Source organism: Argiope bruennichi, chromosome 4 (genome assembly GCF_947563725.1).
Source record: "Argiope bruennichi chromosome 4, qqArgBrue1.1, whole genome shotgun sequence".
NCBI lineage: Eukaryota > Metazoa > Arthropoda > Arachnida > Araneae > Araneidae > Argiope > Argiope bruennichi.
The window spans coordinates 132,964-139,325 of record NC_079154.1 but is presented as its reverse complement, the minus strand read 5'-3'; the positions used below and the strand labels follow the sequence as shown (position 1 = coordinate 139,325).

Here is a 6,362-nt window from a genome sequence, read left to right as displayed (position 1 = left end):
ATATGTATAAATATACTTTTATTTTAAAGATGAATTAAACTATTTTTTTAATCTGGAAACATTTTCGGAAGTTAATTGCAGAAAAGCATCAAATTTTTTTGCTGTTTTTAAATAATAAAAATTAAAAAATTGCTCTACCAAACATTACCCTTTCCCACCCTCCAAAAGATATTTATTCTTCTCTGCAGACACACACGCACGTTCTCTTTTATTAGAAAAAAATTAGTATGTAGTAAAAAATTTATATATATATTATATGGAGAGTCCTTGCAGCCAAGTTTTATTTCGAATCGCAATAACATAAAAACATTTATTTATTCAAATTTTGCTTGAAAATATTTCTATTATTTTCGACAGTTGGAGACGTTTTCTTTTAAATGAAAAATAATTATACAATAATAAAATAAATAAAAAGTAATAAATAAATACATTTTAATAATAATAAAGAATTTATTTACATCAAATTCAATTTAAAATAAAAAAAATTATCAAATGAATTTCTGAAAGAGTGTAAAAGAAACGCGTAAAGTTTCAGAAAGAGTAAAAGAAACGAAACAGTTTGACGATTCAAAGTTTTGGCGGAATAAAATAAAAAACAAAATCGCGTAAATAGGAAATGAAAAATATCGGCATAATTCGCCACAAATATGCTTATTTGCCAAATGTTATAACCCCTATTATAGATAATCCTGGAATTGGGATAGTTCTTGTTAGCACCTATAGATGGCTGTAGACTGCTGGCTCCGCCTACAGGCACTAATTGGAACCTAGCTTGATCCTCCATTTCGTGCTCCGGTTAACGCTACCCATGATACCATATGAATGCGGATCCTTGATGTGAACGGTTGAGTTTAACATTACCGGCAGAATATTACCAATTCCCGACAGAGCGCTATCATCTGCCGGAATGGCAATACTCCGGCAGAATTGGAATAAAATAAAATTATACTCTGGAATTTCTAGGAAAGGAATATGACAGAAATCTTCAACATTTGAAACGTTGGGTGCAAAGAAAGCCTTTTTTTTTAAATACATTTGTTATGACGCATATCTTTTTTTTTTTTTTTACATATTAGTTATTAATCAATTTTCCCTATTTCATTCAAATTTTCTTGTTAATGATATTTGTCTTTCGCATTCTGTGATATTCATTATATTTCTCTGTTTAAACTCATCATAAAAATGTCCAGTGATTATATCATAAGCTCTAGTATGACAATAATTTCAGAAAAAAAAGTTGACATAACAAAAGTGCGCGAAATTAAAATGTAAACAGAGTGGCTTCGAAATTATTCGTAATCTATCAAGAGTATGTTATTTTCAATTACTTTATACTCTAAATACCTTTAACATGTAGTATTAATTAATTTTCTTTGTTCCAATATATGTCGTGATTTTATTGTTCAAGATAACGATACTTATATAGATCAATATGTTTTGCATATTTTTAACATTGTTTTAATTGTTTTTAATCTGTTTTCCTCATCATACTAAATGGTGTTTGTATAATCTACAGAAATTTAATTTTTTATAATGTAAGCGTTCGTCTAATTTCATTTAGTAACTGAATTTTATAAATTACCTACAGTGGCTCAAAAAATTGAGAATACACCTTACTTTTATTTGATAAATCTGACTTTCAATATAAATAACACATCACCTACAAAAGCAAACATGTTTTTATTTTTACCCATAACAAATAGTTTAAAGAGTAAAAATAAAGAAAAATCAATGAAAAACTTCTAACTTGAAAAATTTCGGAAGCTTTTTAAATAAAATGTGCTTTACTTAGTAATTAAATCATTACAGTACACTGTAAAATTAACGAATATTTATTTGACCGTTTGATTAACATAAATATCGGGAATAGAGACTGTTTAGACAACACTGAATGAGAAATCAACTGCAGTTTTAAGTTTCTCAACTGAAAATAAACAGTCTTAAAAGATTTTCATTATTAATAAGATGTATGCAATAAGTATTTACATTGAACAGCTCAATATAAAATTTAAGATCCCATTTTAAATAACCTTCAGCACAAAATTCCATTGAGGATTTATTATATCCATTTTGCTTTTGGGCTATTTTTCCAGGCTCTTATTTTTTAAATAACAGATGTAGAGCAATATTTTCTTTAAAATTTTCTCATCTCTTTCACTAAAATTCAAATACTTCTGATAGTTAGTTTGGTTCTTCAGCAGATATTTTATTTGTTTTTTATTAGTTACATCTTGAAAGAGGTGTTACATTTTGTCTCATTGCATGTGCATACAATAATTTTACAACTGAATATTTTTAGTAATGATACTAGTTCATTGATGTTAGAATAGCTCATCCGCCCTGAATTACGATTACAAATTCTTTTTATGTTTTAGCAAAAAATCATTATTTTAAGTTATGTGGATTGAGTATTCCTGAAACTTCTTCCCCCCCCCCAGAATTCGGTTGACTTTGAGAGGTCCCAAAGCCAACCCAAAAAATTATTAGCTTTATTTTCAATACTCAAAAGGACTTTCATTATCCATTTACAGTGTTCTGCCCTTGACTTTATCGGTACAGTTCTAGGGATGGGTACCATTTGCGATTTTCTGCCAATTTTTTCTCGCCAAGCACCGCGGACGCTGTAATCTTCAGAATTTTATTTCTCAATATTATGACTATTTTGGTGACTTTATCTTTAAAGTTTGGAGCCAAATTTGGTGGTACCCGTCCTTAGGATTTAGCCACTTTCTCATATACACTCTCCCTAGATATATCTTGTTCAAATTTTCAATCATTAATAAAATACTTTTTATCCATCCACTCAAGTTCAAATACATTTTTTTTTTTTTAACTGGTAGTGGATGACACTTGATATTAATACATTTTTTAAAATATTAATTAATTAATTAAATTTGTCCATTAATTTCTATTTGGTCGCCAAATCCGTCACCAAGCTCTATTTTGCCTTGATATTGTAACTCTATCATATGTATATTCATATTACATAATTGTAATTATTTAATAAAAAGTAACTAAAATATATATAAATATATATTTGTTGACCCAAGTAGGAATTGACTTAAAATTTTTTTAATATATATATATTACTTGTTTTACAAATATTTTAAGCAATTAAAAATTTCATCATCAATATCAAGCAGCATCAGATTAGGATTACAAACAATTTGTAATAGGAACAAAATTCATGACAGGGGAATCAGACTCGGCTGAGCATTTTATTTTATTATTAATCAATCATTTAAATAATTTCTTAAGATTCTCATTTTTTTCTAAACAATGCATTTATATTTATTCATTATGAACATTCTTATTATTAATATTGTGATTTATATTTAGTAAAAGATGAGTACTTCATTTTAATTTCCACTCATTTTTCTTTAATAATAAAATGAGTGTATCTGAAATTTACCTTCTACTCCTAGATGTATTGTTATTTACTTCATTCAAAATGTGATTATTATATGTCTGCATTAAATAAAATATGAAATATATATTTCTCTGTGCCCTTAAAATTGGAAATATGAATTTCATATTTTCAGGAAATTGCATTTCATGTATATATATGTAGTGTTACTAAAATCTTAAACTGATTTTTAATTTCGGTTTTCACCTCAGTAAAAATACCATTATTCATGGCTTAGTAATTTGTTATTATTATTATTGTTGTTATTATAATTATTTATTTTAAATTTAAAAAGTTTTCAAATCAAGTACAAATTTTATAAAATGGTTATCATTAAATTTGAATGAACTCAAGATACATTTTAATTCCACTCAAGATACATTTTAATTCCATCCTATTACATCAGGATTTATTTCTGTGAAAATGGGTTGTTGAATTTTGGATTATATAAAATTTATACTTTTCAAACTCAATTGAATTTTGGTTTTCATTAAGAAATGAATATCTAAAGAACTTCAAATATGTAATTGAAGATGAATATTCAGATTTTAATTACACTTTCTTCTTATTGTAGAAAGATACATTTTTGACAGTTGATCAAAGTATGACGGGGAAATCCATATGGAAAAGGAAATGTGAATAGTTGTGTCCAGTTTCATTCTATGCTTTCGAAAATGCGTTAAGATGAAGTATAAGATATAAGGAAACTTCTATGTGCACATTTTGACTAAAAAGTACTTTGTTCTGTTAAATTGAATAACACAAGTTTTATATTTTCATAAATTCAATTTTATCTTATCGTACTGAAACAATGTATTTTTGTTTTAAAAAAATGAAGAATTTGATAAAATTATACTTATCGTAAGATATCTGAAGTTTAATTAATTTGTGAATTTTTTTATAAATTAATTCAGATTTTTCTAATATTTTTTACTGGTTTATTTCACTCTATTTGCAATCATTTTTATATCTAAAGGGTCATTAATTACTGTCAGTCTACTTTAAATAGAATATTGAAAAATATCTGCTTCCTTTATTAATAAGAATTCTATTTTTGCATTGTTATAAATTATTATTAATTTGCATTAAATTAATTATTTTTTTCATGAAAATTAAAGATTATGCATTGATTTCTTAAATATTTTGTATTGTTCACCATCTCGATAAATTTATTGCTAATTAAGTATTGAAATATAAAACTTAATTTACGTTTCAGTTATTGTTATTATGAATATCTTTGTGCATATAACCATAGTCCATAAGATTGTTTCTTGTTTTTGCTTAGTTAATTATGCATTTAGAATTATTATTTATTTATAAATTATCATTTATTTGAAAGAAATGACACATGGAATAAATAGAAGCAAATAGTTGCATTTCGTTAGCATTATACAAAATAATATTTCCTTTGGTTTATTATTTGGTATTATCCAAACCTGGATAATTTTATGTTTGATTTATTTCATGCAAAAATTTCACCCTTGTAAATAAAAATTTTTTAGTGCTTTTAAAAGCATAAAAAAGTATCAAAATCATAGCTTATATAGAGTTTAATCGTGATTTATCTTTGTGAATTAATGAAAATAAAAGTTTAATTTATAATTATTATTTCAGTTTGATTATGTGAAATAAGAAATTATTGAATTAAATACAAATTACATTATAGTTATGTATTAAACAGTCCTGATTTCAATTAATAAAAGTTTTTTTTTCTAATTGCAGTAATTTATTAAATACAATTATATATATATATACCATAATTAATTTAATATGGTTAGGAAGTTTTTAGTTAAAATCAAATTATCCAAGACAATGGTTTAAAGATATTAACATTCATCTTTCATCTGCTACACAAAATAAACTTTGGTTAAATACTTTTATAAATAGTGCTTATAACATTTTTTAATATTTTTTTTTATTTGCACTAGTTGATTTTGAGCTCCCCTTGCTCAATATGCCGATCCAAATGGCCCCTTACTTCATTGAATCCATGACTCCCTTTTCTTACTGACTACACTAATAAGAAGAGGGAAATGACTGGAATAGAAATAATAAATGGTGAGAACATCAACCTTTTTATTTCATATTCTTCTCTTTTGTTATGATGATATATGCTTATTTGCTTATAGTTTATTTGTTACAAAAAAATGCATATGCATTGAATGTTTTTTTTTTTTTTCTGTATGCTTTATGCTGATGTAATATAAAGGCTTGGTAAATACTAAATGCTATGTAATTTTCTTGTTATTAAATTTAACTTACTATAATTGTTTAAACTATTAATAAGCTATTAAATAAATAAAAAAATTACTTAATTTCATTTTTTAAAAGATGATAATTGTTCTTTAATAGAATACTTATTAATTTAAAAAGTATGGTATTTCACTCATTTATACACTGATATGTCCAATATAAATAAATTAGCACAAAATATAATGAGATAGCATTTCTGTTCCTTACTTTCTGGTTAAAAAAATTTCTTTATTACTATAGCATTTATGCTTTCATATATTATTTTATATATTCTGACTTAATTATTTATTGTTTACATTTGATTATTCTTTTTTATATAACCTACTGAAAATGGCAACTCTTCAGAAGAAAAAATTGAAGAAAACTGAACGTTTTCTTAATTCTTATTTAAAAACAAACAATTATGTCTTTAATTAAAATTTGATTTCTTTTAGTCAGTATATAAATCAAGTAGTCAAGTTAAGATAAATAAATCCGGTAGGCTCAATATGCAACTTAGTTAAAACTGAATCTGCTTTTCTGTTCATTAGTGATGACCTAGGCTGCAAGGGAGACTTAATAGTGTGAAGTTTGTTCAACATTTCTAGGTGTCACTGCATCTGCCACTAGGAATAAAGAAGCATTTTAGTGTGCTTCTTTAAATCAATGGAGTAGTAGTTTTTATTAGAAAATTTGAAATCTTCTCATTTCTGTCAATTCCATC

General features: G+C 25.3%; 1 long non-coding RNA gene across 5 annotated transcripts in view; it reads left to right on the top strand.

Moving 5' to 3' along the window:
• The first annotated feature begins 851 nt into the window (after positions 1 to 851).
• Positions 852 to 6,362, top strand: part of LOC129966102 (uncharacterized) — a 45,799-nt gene continuing 40,288 nt past the window's right edge. For 2 of the 5 annotated variants that reach the window (XR_008784253.1, XR_008784256.1), the window contains exons 1-3: positions 852 to 1,309; positions 3,981 to 4,140; positions 5,335 to 5,464. This is a non-coding gene — a long non-coding RNA (uncharacterized LOC129966102). The remainder of the gene's footprint in view (positions 1,310 to 3,980; positions 4,141 to 5,334; positions 5,465 to 6,362) is intronic. The other 3 variants (XR_008784257.1, XR_008784254.1, XR_008784255.1) reach the window with 3 other exon arrangements.